This window comes from Podarcis liolepis (genome assembly GCF_965112155.1).
Source record: "Podarcis liolepis genome assembly, chromosome: 4".
NCBI lineage: Eukaryota > Metazoa > Chordata > Lepidosauria > Squamata > Lacertidae > Podarcis > Podarcis liolepis.
In genome coordinates, this window is record NC_139558.1 from 78,003,090 (window position 1) to 78,019,495 (window position 16,406).

Consider the following 16,406-nt stretch of genomic DNA (forward strand, 5'->3'; position numbering starts at 1 on the left):
CCACCAAAAATTCACAGATAGAAATCCCTTGCTGAATACAACCCCATCAAACTGAACTATGACTTCATAGTGAGAGAACATGGCTTATGTCTGACACTGCAGGTCGCCTTGAGGAAGACCTTCATAAGATATAAGAAACCAAAAGATGCTCGATTTGCATTGCAGTGACCCATTTTCCCTGGCTAAACATTTTCAGATTTCTTGATCCATTTGCTTTGGGTTAAAAAGTTATAAGATGTTGGTCAACTGGGTCAATGTGTTGTCTAGAGGGCTGTACCACATCATCATATATCCTATATACTAATGGTAAACTCGTACATTTACTTACGTTAAGCCAAAATGTCACCATCAATGCACATGAGTGCATCAGCAGGCTTACTGGAGCCCCATGGTTTCCATAAGTCAAAGAAAGTACACAACTCCAAAAAAGAAAGAAAGAAATCTAGAGGGTGAAACCAAAACAGAACAGCCCATTCAGGACAGAGTCAGAATACCACCTGCCTGTTGTGAGGTGGAAAACTGGAGGGAGAAGGAAAGAAATGGAGCATTTTGTGAAGGGCAAGGCTGGCAGCCTGGAATCTTGAACAGTCTCCCACAATGCAGCAATGTGTTGCAGATACCCATTGCATTCTCCAGTTTTGATATCAGTTTCAGAGCAGCGCACACAATTCAGCTAAAAAAACAACTGAAAGAAACTTCTTACCAAGGGGCATACATATTCATGCAACTGAGATCTAAACGTCTGCCCTCAAAAGTCAGGAATCAGGCAGATGCACCAAAGCATTAACAGAAGAGTAACCTTCAATCAAATTCCAACACAGTCTCGATTAAAGTGGGTAACCGAAGGCCAGACTCCTGCATTATTCATTCTCTTGTGTTTCATTTTAAATGTGTGCTCCAACTTGCCACTTTATTTTGAAGGAAAAGCCACTGCAGATCCTCAGTCTGGCATTATGCTCTGCCCGAACTGGATTGGGGCTCAGTAGCAGTTTCCTGGAGAAGATTGCTTCTCTCTCAGGGTCAAAGAGCTGCTAAGGAGGGGGTGGCTTTCAAGCAGGAAACTGGGACAGGGCTCCTGGTCTGTATTTGGACCACAAGCTGTACTAAGGCTCCACCGCTACAACCCCACACCCACAATAAAAAGCAGCCAGTTTAAACAGGCTTCTTTAAAAACTTGAATCATGCAACACATTGTCTGATCCTGAAAGAGTGAAACTGTAGCACCCTGCTTGTGGTTAACGCTTAGCTGGAATGAAATATTCAACGCAGCAATAGAGAAATTAAAATAATAATTTATTTGTCAGACAAATAAATGAGAGACACAGTGGTATATGGATACCAAAGCTCTGCCCACTCCAGCCCTGATGGCCAGCACTTATATTTCCTCAGCCCAGCCCCCTTGCTCCTCCTTTGGCTGCCTCTGTCCAATCAGCCTGGTTGAAATTCCTATTGGCTGTTTGCTAGAACCAATCATAAAAGATACACCCATTTCCTATTACCTTTTATTGGAGACAAAGAGCTATATTTCCTTCTATCCATAAATGGCAGACAAGTAGCCATATATCTTACATTTGCCTCGACAAGGCACCTTAATTATCAGATCATCTTTGCCCTATTGCCCTATTGCCCTATTCACTCCAAAACAGATGGCTAAAACAGATGGCTCATGGTTTTAAATTTTTATCTTAAACAGAGATCTTGGGTTCACCTCCTCACACACCATCAATGAAATAAGAATCTAACATAAGAATCTAACATTTCTTACTTTCTAAATCCTTTGCATAATTACATTTAAGCCAATATATTTCATACATTAACATATATAGCTTTTTAGAAGGAAAGGAAGTTAGTAAAAACAGTTTCCAAAAGCAACCCCTTAAATTTACACCCCCTTTCAAGCCAGCTGCTGTTTCTATTAGCTCTTGCCCTTTAACCTTATGAAAATATGCTCAAGTCTAATGGGAGGCACCTAGTATTATTTTCTGTTAAACAATAAATCTCACTATTTACCAACTCTTAATTGTGTTTTTGCAGCTTGATTGTATTCTGTAATATGTAGGGTCACTGTAACCTTTGCTCCCAGCCTGTAATTTCCTTTTACAACTTTGAGAAGCGTGTCTCCTGCTACTGCTATAAATCAGAGGGGCCTCTGAGCAGGAAGACAGACAACTGCCAAAGCACCCAGCCAGCTGCTTTATGCCTGGCATGAAACACACAAGCATCTGCAAATATATCTTTTAAGCTCATTTTAAAATACAAGCCTTGGTCAGATGCCTCAAAACAGCAGGAGAGATTTACACCCAGTGTGACTGAGGATACGTAGGGAGTTGGCCATGCACACATATATCATCACACTCTTGACACAAAGTTCATATTTAATATGGGGTGTGCTGAGGTGTTTGTGAGCCAGAAGCTAGACACAGGCAGCAGGCTGAAGCCTCTGAGGGAGAGACATGTTTGATTTCTGCTTGAATCCAAGGCTGTGGCTATTGGAAAAGCAAAAGGTGTGAATGCTGTGAGCCCTTCCACCATACTCTCAGGTTGTATGCAGATATCACAGTCTCCGCTGTCACTCATTCTCAGGAAGACAAACCTGGATATGCGCCTGGAAACCTTGGAATCTTGCTTGGGATGGTGTGCAACTCAGAAATTAAAAACACAGGGCCTCAATCCATTAAAAAAGGGGAGGAAGCCTGGTGAGTATTTAGGAAACATATGCATGCCCATCTTTTTAAAAGTAATATTATAACATATTCGCACAGGTCATAGTTAAGCTTTGGCACTCGCTCCCACAGGAGGCAGTGATGACCCCTAACCTAGATGACCATAAAGTGGACAAATTCACGGCAGCTAAGGCTATCAATGATTACTAGATATTATGACTATGCTCTGCCTTCATGGCCAGAGTCAGTGATGCTTCTGAATCCCAGCTGTAAGCCAGGTGGGATGGAGAGTGCACTTGTGCTTGGACTCTGCTTATAGGTGTCCTGCAGCATCTGGTTGGCCGCTATGTGAAGAGGATGCTGAACTCAATGGGCCATTAGCCTGGTGCAGCAGACACTTCTAACATTCTTATTCGGATGATTTCTAAACTATAAACTGTTACCCTCAATAAATCTCCAAAGGGGGGGGGGGGAAACACTCTTGTATTTATTCTAATCAGATAACAAATCCAATTAGATAGCTAAGCAGAAGACAGTTAATCAACTAAAGCCCTACAGTCAGACAGGCCCATGATCCAGCTATCAAAATGTAACTTAACAATGAATGATAAAATGTAATGCTGTGGTTACAAATATTGCTGAGATGGGAGAGGAATGAGGGGATAAAAACCATTTCTAATGAGAAAACCTAACACCTCCGTTCCCACTCCCACTCTCAAGAGAGAGCAATATTGTTCAGCTGTAAAGTTTATCACAATATTATATTTTACTATTTCCATGCATATTAAAATTAATAATACATTAGCTAGGTCCAGTATTTGGCTTTGCTGTTGTATCTTCTCAGGTTTTCCCCACATTTCTTCCTGCTGCATTTTCTTCTATCTGCATTATTGAAATAGCATTTGTTCACTGCACATCTCCCTGCCTTGCAACAATTGTACCTCACTGTTCCTTTAATTTACCACATGACATTGCTGCTGTTCTAACTTATGCAAGCACACCTGTCTCTACTGAGGCCTCCTCCCCATTGTTTATCTGCGGGTGCACCTTTTTATGAACTCTGCAAATCCTGCTCTCCGAATTCTCCAAGGCGGTGCTTGTGCTTGTATTATCCGCTTATACAATGTGTCTGTCATAATGCAGCTCTCTCTGGGATCTGTAAGCCTTCCCATTACAGAAAGAAAAATTCTGTCCATTTCTGGTGCAATCGTTTGTGTGATTGGTCAGGATTACCATAAGTTTTCCTCAGTTCAGTGGGACTTACTCCCAGCTAAGTGTCCTTAATATGAAGCCTTCCAAAGTTTTCTTCAGTGCTTTGTCTTATCTTGTGTCATATTCTGTACTTTCTGAATGATTTCTTGCACTTTTTCTGTCTATTAGGTTTTTGCAAAACACCCTGTTTTGTGCTGAGAATTTGTACCTGAGGAGAAATAAAGAGCGTCTGACAAAATAAAATAAAAAATGAACTACTGTGTAGACAGTAGTCCTACTGGGCATTCTGTTCCGTATTTATCCTGTCTGAATTTTACCTGCAAGATAGAAAACGATGAGATAAAACATTAAGGCAGTTTGATTCATTTATATTAATAGCAGAAATATCTCAGACACAACGTCTCTGGAGATGGGGTCTTCAAGACACAGTGAGTTCTGTTTCATTAAAGCCAGGAATAATGTCAGCTTCACTAACTCATTCTCAACAGTAGACATTTAAGACACCCCAAGGCATTTCCTAATGCTTAATAATATATGTATAAGGTTGGAGAGACTCCGCTTGAGAGCTTACTCATGCTTGGCAGGTTCTTCAAGTCATCAGTTAGTGATGAGTGTGGATTTGCCTTTTGAACGAATGGAGACCTTCATCTAGAACATGAGTCATCTGCTGAACTTTAAACTGACAATAAGCTCGGAGGTAATTCTCAACTGAATATGTGTTTATTATGGAGACAGCAGCACATTTAGGACATGACTATAGAAAGCATCATTAACAAAGCTGAAACAAATAGCTTTTCATTCAAGCTTTCTGCAAGTTATCCCATCCATTCTGAACTTTTTAAAATACCATTGTGGTGCGGTTTTTTAAAGAATACCAGACCAAAATAAGATTGTATCTAGTTTATGAAAGTGCCATGTTTTTACTAATGCCAATCATGAAAAACAAGAGGGTGAAAGTCCCATTGGTGAAGTTTTTGTGTTTGCAGAATATAGTTGCATAAGATAATGCATAAGAAACAGCCTAGGACCCTCGTATCTACGGGACAGCCTCTCCTGGTATGCCCCACGGAGGACCTTAAGGTCCATAAATAGCAACACCCTAGAGGTCCTGGGCCCTAAGGAAGTTAGATTAGCCTCAACCAGAGCCAGGGCTTTTTCAACACTGGCTCTGGCCTGGTGGAACGCTCTGTCTCATGAGACCAGGGCCCTGCAGGATCTGATTTCTTTCCGCAGGGCCTGTAAGACAGAGTTGTTCCACCTGGCCTTTGGCTTAGAATCAATTTGATTCCCTCCCCCTCTTTCTTTTTTCCTTTCTCCTCCTGTGATGAGGCTGCATTTTAATGTTTCAATGTTTTAATGTTGTATTTTAATCTTGTTTTTAAGTTGTATTCATTCAACTTGTTTTATTATTGCTTGTTAGCTGCCCTGAGCCCGGCCTTGGCTGGGGAGGGCGGGGTATAAATAATTTATTATTATTATTATTATGCTAATAAAAGACAATAACAATAGCATAAGAATAGCTGGTGATTCGTTGCAAAATGGATTGTGCAATTGGTTCTGCAAAGAGTTCCTCCTATCACAACTGTTACAATGAATTCCTCTGGTGTGCAAAATTAAAACTCACCCATTCACTAGTGCAAGAGCCCTGGCACTAGTGGGGGGGGGACCACTGGATACAGCCCATGACTTTGCATTACTTGTTGAGGTACTAAATATTTTTTTAAAAAATAAGTGGGACAAATATTTAATCATACATTACACTTCTAATGTATGTTTTATAACCCACATTAAAAACAATATCTCTGGTCTAGGACAGAGTGTTACTTTTACATTGACATGTATAATGTAAAATTTATGATGGTATGAGAGGCAGAATTATAAAGACTTTATCTCCATAATGTAGGGTTGCCGTATTTCAAACTGAAAATCATGAATTTCCTGTGCATTTTAGCGATTCCTGCCCAGACATTGCTTCTGACCATGGTATTCTGGATATGTCTGGGAAACTCCAGAAGTATGGCAACCGTGCCATAATATCCAATGGCCTTCATTCAGTAGAGTCAGGCCGAGCAACTGAGATGTTGGTGTATCAATTAGCTGATTACAATCTTCTACTTCCTTAAGTCCTCATCTTTCCTCCTCTGTTGTTGGGAAGCATATATATTGTCACTGCACATTCAAGACAAAGTTGTTGATATTAATATATGGGATCATTTGAAACCTGTGGGGGGAAATCACAAAAAGTGTTGGTGTGGAAGGAATGTCAGCAAATTCAATGACCCCTACTATTTATTTATTTGTTATTACATTTTTATACTACCTTTATCTTCCAAGGATCTCAAGGTGATGTACATGGAACTCCTCCCCTTTTCATCCTCACAACAACCCTGTGAGGTAAGTTAAGCTAAGAGATAGTGACTGGCCCAAGGTCACCCATTGAGCTTCATGGCTGAGTGGGGATTTGAACCCTGCTCTCCCAGTTCCTAGTCCAACACTCTAACCATTATGCCACACTGCCTCTATTAATGTTGCTAGAGCCTGTCAAATTCCTTTGGGTTCATCCAAAGCTTTTGAAAGAGTCTAGAGTTCACTTACCTTAAAAAGCTTGTTATGATGATGATCACTGACAACCACCACTGTACACAGGTTATCTTAAATTACACCTTTCTCTCCCCCCCCCCTTTATGGGTGTGTTAATTAAATCTATAAAAAATCAGACTTTAAAACTTGATTAAATTTCCTCATCCCATCCTTTGTCTGCTACCTCTTAGGATCAAAACAGCAGAGGAGGGAGATCTAGGGGAAAACAAGGACAATAACCATTTGCCCAACATCTGACTTGTGGCACTGTAGTGTGAATTAACTTTAAGCCGCATAAGAAATAAAGGACAGCTATCTGTTGCCGTCTTTCCCCTCACTTTTCTACTTATAATCAAGTGTCAAGAGGCAAACTGAAGCGCACGAAAGGTGATGCTATCCATGCACTTTAGCTGCTCTAATTTATTCCCACTCTACCCTGCATAACGTTTTAAAAAATCAAAATCATTTGCCCATCGGCTTTCTGTGCTGTCTACACAGCATCATCAACATTCATTTGTAGTGTGTGTATTTCACAGTGTAATAGTAAAGCCACATATTACAAATCCTTGACAATTAAGTAATTTCAACCAAGGGCTGGTATTAAGAGTTTCTGAATTGAATGCACTGATCCTGGAAAAGTCCTTTGAAATCTGCATTTCAAGGTTACTGCACAGATGTGTAAGTGGTACAATGATGAGGACACAGAATGCAGCTTCTGTAGGCTACAGTCCCATCCATCTTGCTTGCAGATTGCACAGAGATGGATGAATGGGCCACCCTGCATTGAACTAGTATATGTGTTAATGACATATTGCTGACTGGATGCCTTTAATTTACCATTCTTCATCCTTTCCCCCTTGTCAGTATTTGATTTCAGCACACAGAAGAATCACTCCTTTTCCCCATTAAAGCTTCAGCAATATTTTATAAAAACCAAATATTGACGCTCTTGAACACCACATTTGTTTCCCTACGAGCGGCATTTTTATACAAATCTGCTAAACATAGACCTTTAGCCTCCACCTTCTTGCAGTTTACAAAAGCACCTGTTTCTCTCACCTGTATTCCTATGGGGGGTTCATTAACAAAAAGTGAAGGGCAATTTTTAAGTTGTGCCTGAAATCAGATTCAATGAGCCTACAAAAACTTGCATGCTAAAATAAATCGGTTAGTTGTTAAGGTGTCACAATGTCTTATTCTTGCCCTAATGCATTGGCATCCATTGGTTCAAGCCCACCTAGCTCTATACTATATTGCAGAATTTATGTGTAAAAGAATAATTATAACAAGAGTTTGGATTTGATATCCCGCTTTATCACTCCCCTTCAGGAGTCTCAAAGTGGCTAACATTCTCCTTTCCCTTCCTCCCCCACAACAAACACTCTGTGAGGTGAGTGAGGCTGAGAGACTTCAGAGAAGGGTGACTGGCCCAAGGTCACCCAGCAGCTGCATGTGGAGGAGCGGGGAAGCGAACCCGGTTCACCAGATTATGAATCTACCGCTCTTAACCACTACACCACACTGTAAACTGTAAACAAAATAAGGTGTGCAAATGAGAAATTTATATTTTCAACAACATGTGCATGTGTTGGGGAATTGGGGGATGTCCTTTCATGCATCCTGTTCAGGGCTGGAACCTTATAATGGTGTTGGTGAAACTCAGCAAGAGAACTGTCCAGTCACCTGGGATCAGAACTCTGGACAGCTCTCTGTGGAACATTCATTATGAGCCAGGTGCAAGGCAACTCCTAAGGATGTTTCTGTGCCCCCCATAGGCATAGCCAAGGGTGGGCGGGGGCATCTGCCCCCAATAAATAAAACTCAATACAAATCAATACAAATCAGAAGTTCTGCCCGCCTCAACAAAAGCCTGCCCTCCTAACAAAAGTCCTAGCTATGCCCATGCCCCCCGTCCTACCAGTAGAAAGGCAGCTATTTAAAAGTTTTGTTTGTAAATAGAGCATGTTTTATATACCGTATTTTTTGCTCTACAAGACTCCCTTTTTCCGTCCTAAAAAGTAAGGGGAAATGTGTGTGCGTTGAAGAAGAAAAAACATGGAATCATGCAGCTGGAAGGGACCCCAAAGGTCATCTTTCTAGTGTAACCTCCTGCAATGTAGGAAACTGAGCTAAAGCATCCATGACAGATGACTATCCAACCCCTGCTTAGAAATCTCCAAGGAAGGAGTGTCCACAACCTCCCGAGGGAGGTCCATCTTCCATGTATTATTAAAAAGTAAACAACACAAAGAATTATCTTTCAGTGTTCCATAATACCACATAGCTGGCTTGTGGTTTCTCAGTAGATAGGCACAGCTTAGAAGAAATGTGTTTACATCCATTCTCAATGAATGCAACGGAATGGAATGTAAACATGATGAAGCCTTTGATTTCAGTGGAACTGAGTCATGCTGTGTTGGCTGGCAACCACACCAATCTGGCAATGGAGTCACAAACTAGTAACTGCATGCTAGGTAATGTTCAAATATAGGCAATGGTGCTGCACACCTGCTTTATTTTCATGGATTTCAGCTGTAATGGGCTGGCATTGTAATTGGGTTGCTCTTGAGATCAGAGTCCTGAGTCACTCCATTTCATGAATGGAATTCTCATGCAGCAGATTTTGTCATTCACTTCAATGGAGCAGGCAACTCTCAGCACACCCAACTCTATTGAAATGAATGAATTTGTTAAGTCATTTTGGGGAGTCTGGATTTCAACCTACCAGCATTTAATATTTCTTATTCTTCTAATCGCCAGACTATACATTTTAATTGCACCCACACAATTAGCATTGCATCTAGTTTAGCCACAGCACACTGTGTATCTAGTTTTTAAAATGTTCAGAGCTTTCCTCTTATGAAGATTTTGATTTAAAAGTTCTTGATTTGAAAATAAAATATTATCTTCATACTCATTAAGACCAATTCCTTAGGGGAGAAAAGATAATAAGAAGAACCCACGCTAATAATCATTGTTTGAAAACCAAAAAAGCTTTAGTCACAGTTAACAAAAAGGGGTGCATTAATTATCTTAGAAGATAAATGAACTGCTTCTCTGTACCATTTTGTTATACTTGCCAGCCAGCTTGCTTTTTTTGTACTCTCGTGAAGGAAAGACAATTCACCTCTGAGGTTTTCAGCGATGTATGAAATAAATCAAGGCAGAGTGGTGCAGTGGTTGATCAAGAAGATCAGGGAGAACTAGGTTCAAATCCATCATGAAGTTCCCTGCATGACCTTGGACCACTCACAATCTCTTAGTCTAATCCACTACACAGGTTTGTTGTGAGATAAAGTATACTGAAGGGTGGGGGAGTCAAACTTGGGAGAAACAGCAGTTTGTTTTTTTCTTCATGGAGTAACTACCTTGGAGCTAAATTAAGTTTCAGCCTTGCACAGATGTACAGTTTCTGAAAATAGAATTATGTTGTTCTTATAGCTCCTATTCTTTTACATATTATTGCTTTAAATCCGGGCATAGTACGGTATATGTACAATTCACTATGATATGCAATATCCATTTCTTGCAAAGGGGCTCTTACAGCAGATGTTCCTGGCGGAATTGTATAAATAGAAAGGGCACCAAATATCTATATTTGCTAACAGCTTGCATCTGCTAGCTCATGGTGCATGAATGCCCACAGCAGACTTTAAATGAAGTTCTCTGCTTGCAATTAGCCATGGGAATAACCTGCGTGCGTGCTTTGTGCAAATGTTACATTACACTGAATGTGTGGGCTATTTGAATGCAAACTGATATTTAACTAATTAGAGATTTACATTGAATCACAAACCTTCAAGCCTACACGACAGACGATTACTGAGCTCACAGTATTGAAGCAGAACAGAAGGATGGGATACAGAACAACATCCAGATTGCATTTTAAGCACCATGGACAGCACTCTGTGTACTTTGCCCTTTTCTGCCTTAAGGAAAGCTGAATTCTGTGATCTGCATAAGTAAACCAAGTTTATTTGGGATAATTTATTCTGCTTGTGCTAGTCAAGGGGAAGGACAGAGAACTCTGCAGAGTCCTTTGCTAACTATTGGAAACTTTATTTATTCTAGCCTCAGTTTTACCTGACACCCATCACACATCACTCATCATCCCTGAGGCAAGTATAATGTGAATATTATTTAGAGTTCTTTTTGAGAACATTCTGGGCAATTGCACCTTTTGCCTCCAGTTTCAGTTCCTAACTGTAATATAAGAGTGATCTGCATATTCAGTCATGGCATATTAACTATCCATTTTCTTGCTTTGAACATCTGTGCTTGAAGAAGGGTCCTTATGTGTTCCAGTGTTTTGTACCAGTTGTTTCAGTCAAGGTGTTCCACCTAACGTGATCTGTGATTTTTGCTGCACTTTACAGTTGTTGGAACATATGCAACAAAGTCTACAAAGTCCTTTTAAAAAGCTTTACACTATATATATATATATATATATATATATATATATATATATATATATATATTTGTTTTCGTAGATTTTCACGGGTACAGGAATGCAGGTTTTGGTGTCCTCGGGTGTCTTCCCGTGTAAAAGTTGGGGTGCCTAGACACCCCAACTTTTACACGGGAAGACACCCGAGGACACCAAAACCTGCATATATATATATATATATATATATATACACACATATGACTGGGAAGAAGTAGAAGATGCCAAACTGCTTGCAGACATTCTCTGGACAAAGAGAGAAGCAGATATTGCCACATGCTAGGCACATCTGGTGCAGACAAGAATTAAAGAAAACCTGGATCAGAGCACAGAAGAACAACTGGAAAGATGAGGAAAGGCAGCGAAATGACTCCCTTATGAACACTTGCAGTCTGTTCCTTCCCATTACTGGACTTATCTCTGGGATTTGTTCAAACACTCAGTTGTAGCTAAAGGAATCATTGAAGCTAACTATGGTTCCCATGGAATCTTCTCGTTCATTAGACTGGGTAACTTCGATCCATTCCCTGTGCTTTTTTATTACCTCTCAGAGAACCACCATTTGTCACAGATGACTCATCTCCCTTGTGCTGACAAAACTCCAAACTTCCCAGCTGTTGACTGTTAGTGGGAATGAACCTGTGATCTCCGGTGAGCAGCCAATACAGCAAATTAATCCCACTGCAAAAGGATTTTGTGTTCTGCCAAAATAATTTTTTTAAAAAAACACGGTAAAAGGGTTAAAGTGAGAAATAAGGAAATCAGAGAAATAGCCCATCACCTTGCTGCAATTAACAGACAATGAAATCTACCAGTCCAGTTTGCCCAGAAGAAGCAAATTGGCAGATAAGAATTGAATGAAAAGTTGAGGTGGTTGCTAAAATTCAATGTAGGGGCTACGAGGTGGGCTTTGCTGCTGTGCTTTTCCTGGGAATGCAGATAAGAAAATACTCCTTGCCATTGGCTAGGATTAGCATTCAAAACATGCTTGACAAGTACAGCTAAAGAAAACAGGTTCAGCATGCATTGGGTCAATCGCTCAATTCAGTACACAGGTTTTAAAATAGCATTGCCCTAAGCCAACAAGAGATGTAAGCATTTTTCCTATGTGTAAATCCTTTCCTCCACTATAGGGACAAGGAGTTCTCCCCCCTACACCCCCCCCGCCCAAGTCCTGAGTGCTGCTTGAGCCAAGTGTCATCATCTCTTTCCCCTGCTAGAAATCTTTCCGGAAAGGGAAGTGGAGAGGTCTGTGAGTTTTAATGCTCTCACAGGACGCAGAGCCGGCGCATGTACATAGCCGAGGCAAGAGGGTGACGGTGATTGCAAGCCAAATTATTCCCCCCTGTTTAGTAAAACCGGGGGGAAACAAAAAGTGTTGAGTTGTAAAAGCACATCGGGGGGGGAGAGATGAGACATAAGGCTTCCTATAGGCTGATGCTTGAAACATGCGTCATAGTGCCATAAATCGTTGCAGCAAAAGGGATGCTGATGTTCAAGAAGCCGTCCAGTGGGGTTTCGGATGACAAGGCTCTACTTTGATAAAGAAAGCTACCTGACACCTTTTCAAGTGTTCTATTGGTGCGTAAATTGTATTAAGCCAGTGCATTGCTGTCACCTGCTGTTCACTACCAGGTTAATTCTAACTCAGAAAAGCATATTGCAATGGAAATGACGGCTTTCCTTCACTTTGCTCAGAGGTTGTGGTGGATCCTCCACCCCCCCCCACCTTTGCTTGGTTTGATTTGTCTCCTTGGTGATGATATGGCTGTGCTTATTAATTTGTTTAAAAATGTTTACTAGCTGCCTTCCATTGTAACAATGACAATGTCAGTATATAAATATTTCCATACCCAAAGAAGATTGGAAGCAATCCCAAATGTTTTTAAAGCCCACCTAATCACTGCCAAGGAGCGGATGCTGCTATGCCTCAGGGGAGGGAATGACAGAGCTGTGGGGCCCCAGCAGAAAAGGCTCTGTTCCTTGTAGACACTAGCCGGACTTCCCTTCCAGGTAGGCACATGAGCAAGGGCTCAGGAATCCATCTCCAATCCCTGGTGGAGTCCAAAATGTATAGCCTGCCTTTCTAAGCAAAACCAATCAAAGGTGCCTTACAGACATATTCAATGAACAATGTCACAGAGCACAATGACCCTGTGAGAGGACCAAATGAATGGTGACCAGCTGTTCCTGATTCTAAACCGTGGCAAAGCGTAAGTTCCAGAAAAAGAATGGAATTTTGTGCCTTCCAGAAGACTGATCCTAAGTCTGAAACTAAGGGTCAGCCTTCTGTGAAGAGTCTTCATATTTTAGCATTAAATCCAGAGCCATTCCAACAGAGCTCAGATGAAGTTTGAGACCATTTTCACCAGACACTGCACCCCACTAAAAAGGACTTAAAGGTACTGTTGTCCATTCTGTGTGCTTGGGAATCGGACATTGCACCATTCTTCGGGAGAAAGAGACACATCTGCCTAAAGGCAATAAAATATCTTAAGCCACCTGTGCTTTGGGGCTTCAATATGTCTGAGCACAGCCTGAGCTTAAAATGGGGAAGCACAGCCTGAGCTTAAAATGTGAATTGGCAGATGTGTAAAAAAAAATAAAAATCCGCTCAACTAATATAAGACAATCAAGATTGCACATTCCGCTATCTGTCAGGGATGCTTTAGTTAAGATTTCTGCACTGCAGGGGGTTGGACTAGATGACCCTCGGGGTCCCTTCCAACTCTACAATTCTATGATTCTATGCAGTGATGTGTATCGTCTGCTGCTGTTTCCCACCTTCCAGCTCAAAGACAACTGGATGAGGAGCAGGGATGACACAGAAACTGACATGGCCACTGCTGAAGCCTGTCCAGGGCTCACCTTACAACTATGCTGCCCCCCCCCCCAGCATCTATTCCTGCTTATCTTCTGTGCTAGACACGCACCTCTGTCAGCCTCTTAAGCATATATATAAGAAAGCACCTCTGCTTTATTCAAGTGCAGAGTGCACTGTGTCATCTTCAAAAGGAATGGCTGAGAAGTTTACAGTAGCAGGTTGTATGAGAGAATATCAAATGGAAATGTTGGTGCACCTAGTTCATCAAGAGCCAGAATCAGAAGTTTGTTGGTTTGTTTTTTAAAAAAACAGAAATAACAAATACAGTTACATGATGAAATTGTATTGGGTCTTCAGCCGTTCTTACCAGTCATGGTCCAGAGATTGTTCTGCATGACTCTACTTATGTGTAACTCTCAGAATCATTCTTGGACCCAGCGGACTAACCCATTGCAAATAACTGGTCAAGGCTTTCGAGTTGTGAAAGAATCTGAACAACCCAGGGCAAACAAAGAATCTGTTAAATAAAAGTGAGGTTTGCTTATGAAAATCGTCAAATCAGACACATCTGAAATAAGTTTTAGATAGTATTTTATATTATTGCTGTAGAGCAGGGATAAGGAACCTATGTCTCTCCAGATGTTTAAAGCTCTGTTGTCCTGCAACATCAATTATATTAGAAGGCCAGTATCCTGTTTGCAAAGATAAACAAAACAGCCTAAAGGCTCGATGCACTGGGAAGTTTTCCAACATTTCTTCTTGCAGAACGGAATGTTTGTCCCCATGGCACCTGATATATTTAATCAAGGAGGTATGCAGATGCTGATTTAGATAGCACCTTGGTGAGCAAAGCACTTTCCCCAGGGTCTGGACATTCCCCCAGCTCAGCTCATGCCTGTGCGGTATATATTAGTTGTGTGCACATTTGTGATGCAGGCGCCATTCCTCTGCAAGCTCTGTGTCCTGGACTGACTCACAGCAGGTTGAATCAATTAATCTTGATGTCATTCCTCTTACACTGTCTTGCAGGATAAGAAGTTAACCATCTGAAGAATATGCTAAAGCTACATTGGATCATACTGCCACCAAGCCCAGGACTAACTACTTGAGCTGGTGGTGCCTCTCCAGGCTGTGTCTGCATGAAGCCTTTTCACCAGATGACCCCAGGGCCTGAAGCAGAGACCTCCTAGATGAACAGCATGTGCTCAGCTCTGCCATTAAGCCAAGGGCCGCTGCTGTCGGGTTTAATGGATCCTTGAGCCAAGGCACTTAGCTTTATTGTTATTTTATTTTCAAAAGAGTAAGTCAATCTGACATTTCTGAAGAAAGTTAAAGCAGAAAATGCGGAGGCAGCTGTAATGCCTCTGCCCTCAGCAGGCAGCACCATTGCTAAGGACACGTAATTGCTTAATTGCTGTCACGGGACCAAAGGAAGGAATGTGGACCTCCCTTCCAACTGGAGGGGACCGACCATAGGCATTGTAGCTAGCAGCCCTCTGATTACCCTCCATCACTTTATCCAAACCTCTTTAAAAGCCATCCAGGAGCTCAAGGTTCTATACATATTCCACCCCTCCCCCATATTATAGCAACAGTCTTGTGAGGTAGGCTAGGTTAACATATGGACATAAGCAGTGGCTCTTGTCAGTAGTTTGAGGAGGGGCAGGTGAGATAGAGGGGTCCCAATCCACACACAGTGTACCAGACCCAGGAATTCCTGTTGGCATCCCGACATCAAGCTATGCCCCCCTTTCATTTTCCTGAAATTCCTGCCATCGTCACATTTCTCTTTTCCATTTATAGAAATGCCAATTGAGCATATATACCACTGTGAAAGGGAAATGGTTTGCAAATAGCTTCACTGCAGTAATGCTTTCCATTATAATGAAAGCATGCTTCTCTGAATAGGATAACACAAGCGCGATCTACAACAAAATGTTGCAGCGCAGAGTGCTTCTGCTCAGGCCTCCCGACATTCCATCCCATTTCCCCTTCCATCAGTTTTCCACCTCCCTCTCCCTCAACAGTCAGTCAGCATTCTGTGCCCACTGAGCATGCTCAGTCCTCCTCAGGTGGCTTTTATGTAGGTATCTCCCCACTCTGCTTTCATGTGTGTGTTTTGTAGTTCTGCAGACCTTTGGGTTTCCTGAAGCGTATGGAAACTTTCCTATTCTACGTGGGTGAGGTCATTTTCATGATATAAAAATCAGCACTCAGAAAATTGGGGTCATATGATTATATCAATCCCACTTTTTTTGGAGAGAAAACAAAAACCCTTGTGTCTGATTACAGCAGGTATCACAAACAATCTCTAACTGAAGTGCACTGTCTCTGCCTTAGATTTGCTTCTTTTCCAGCTCCAGTTGTGGATGGTGCATTCTAGGAGAAAGAATTTGCCAGCAAGAGGATCTGTCCACATCACTTGCTGTCTGTCACTTAAGAGCATTGAATTTTTATTTATTTTTTTGACAGCTCATTTGAAAGACCTTGGGACTTTGGGACATCATGTATTACAGAAACCTGGAGTTAAAAGGTATAATCAATGCCTGCCATGAATACAACCGGTTCTCTCTTGTCCTGTACTGTTCTGGTATAGGTGCCTGCAGTGGCGTAGCGTGGGTTGTCAGCACCCGGGGCAAGGCAAGTAATTTGCACCCCCTAACCCGTGGATTTGCGCCCCCTA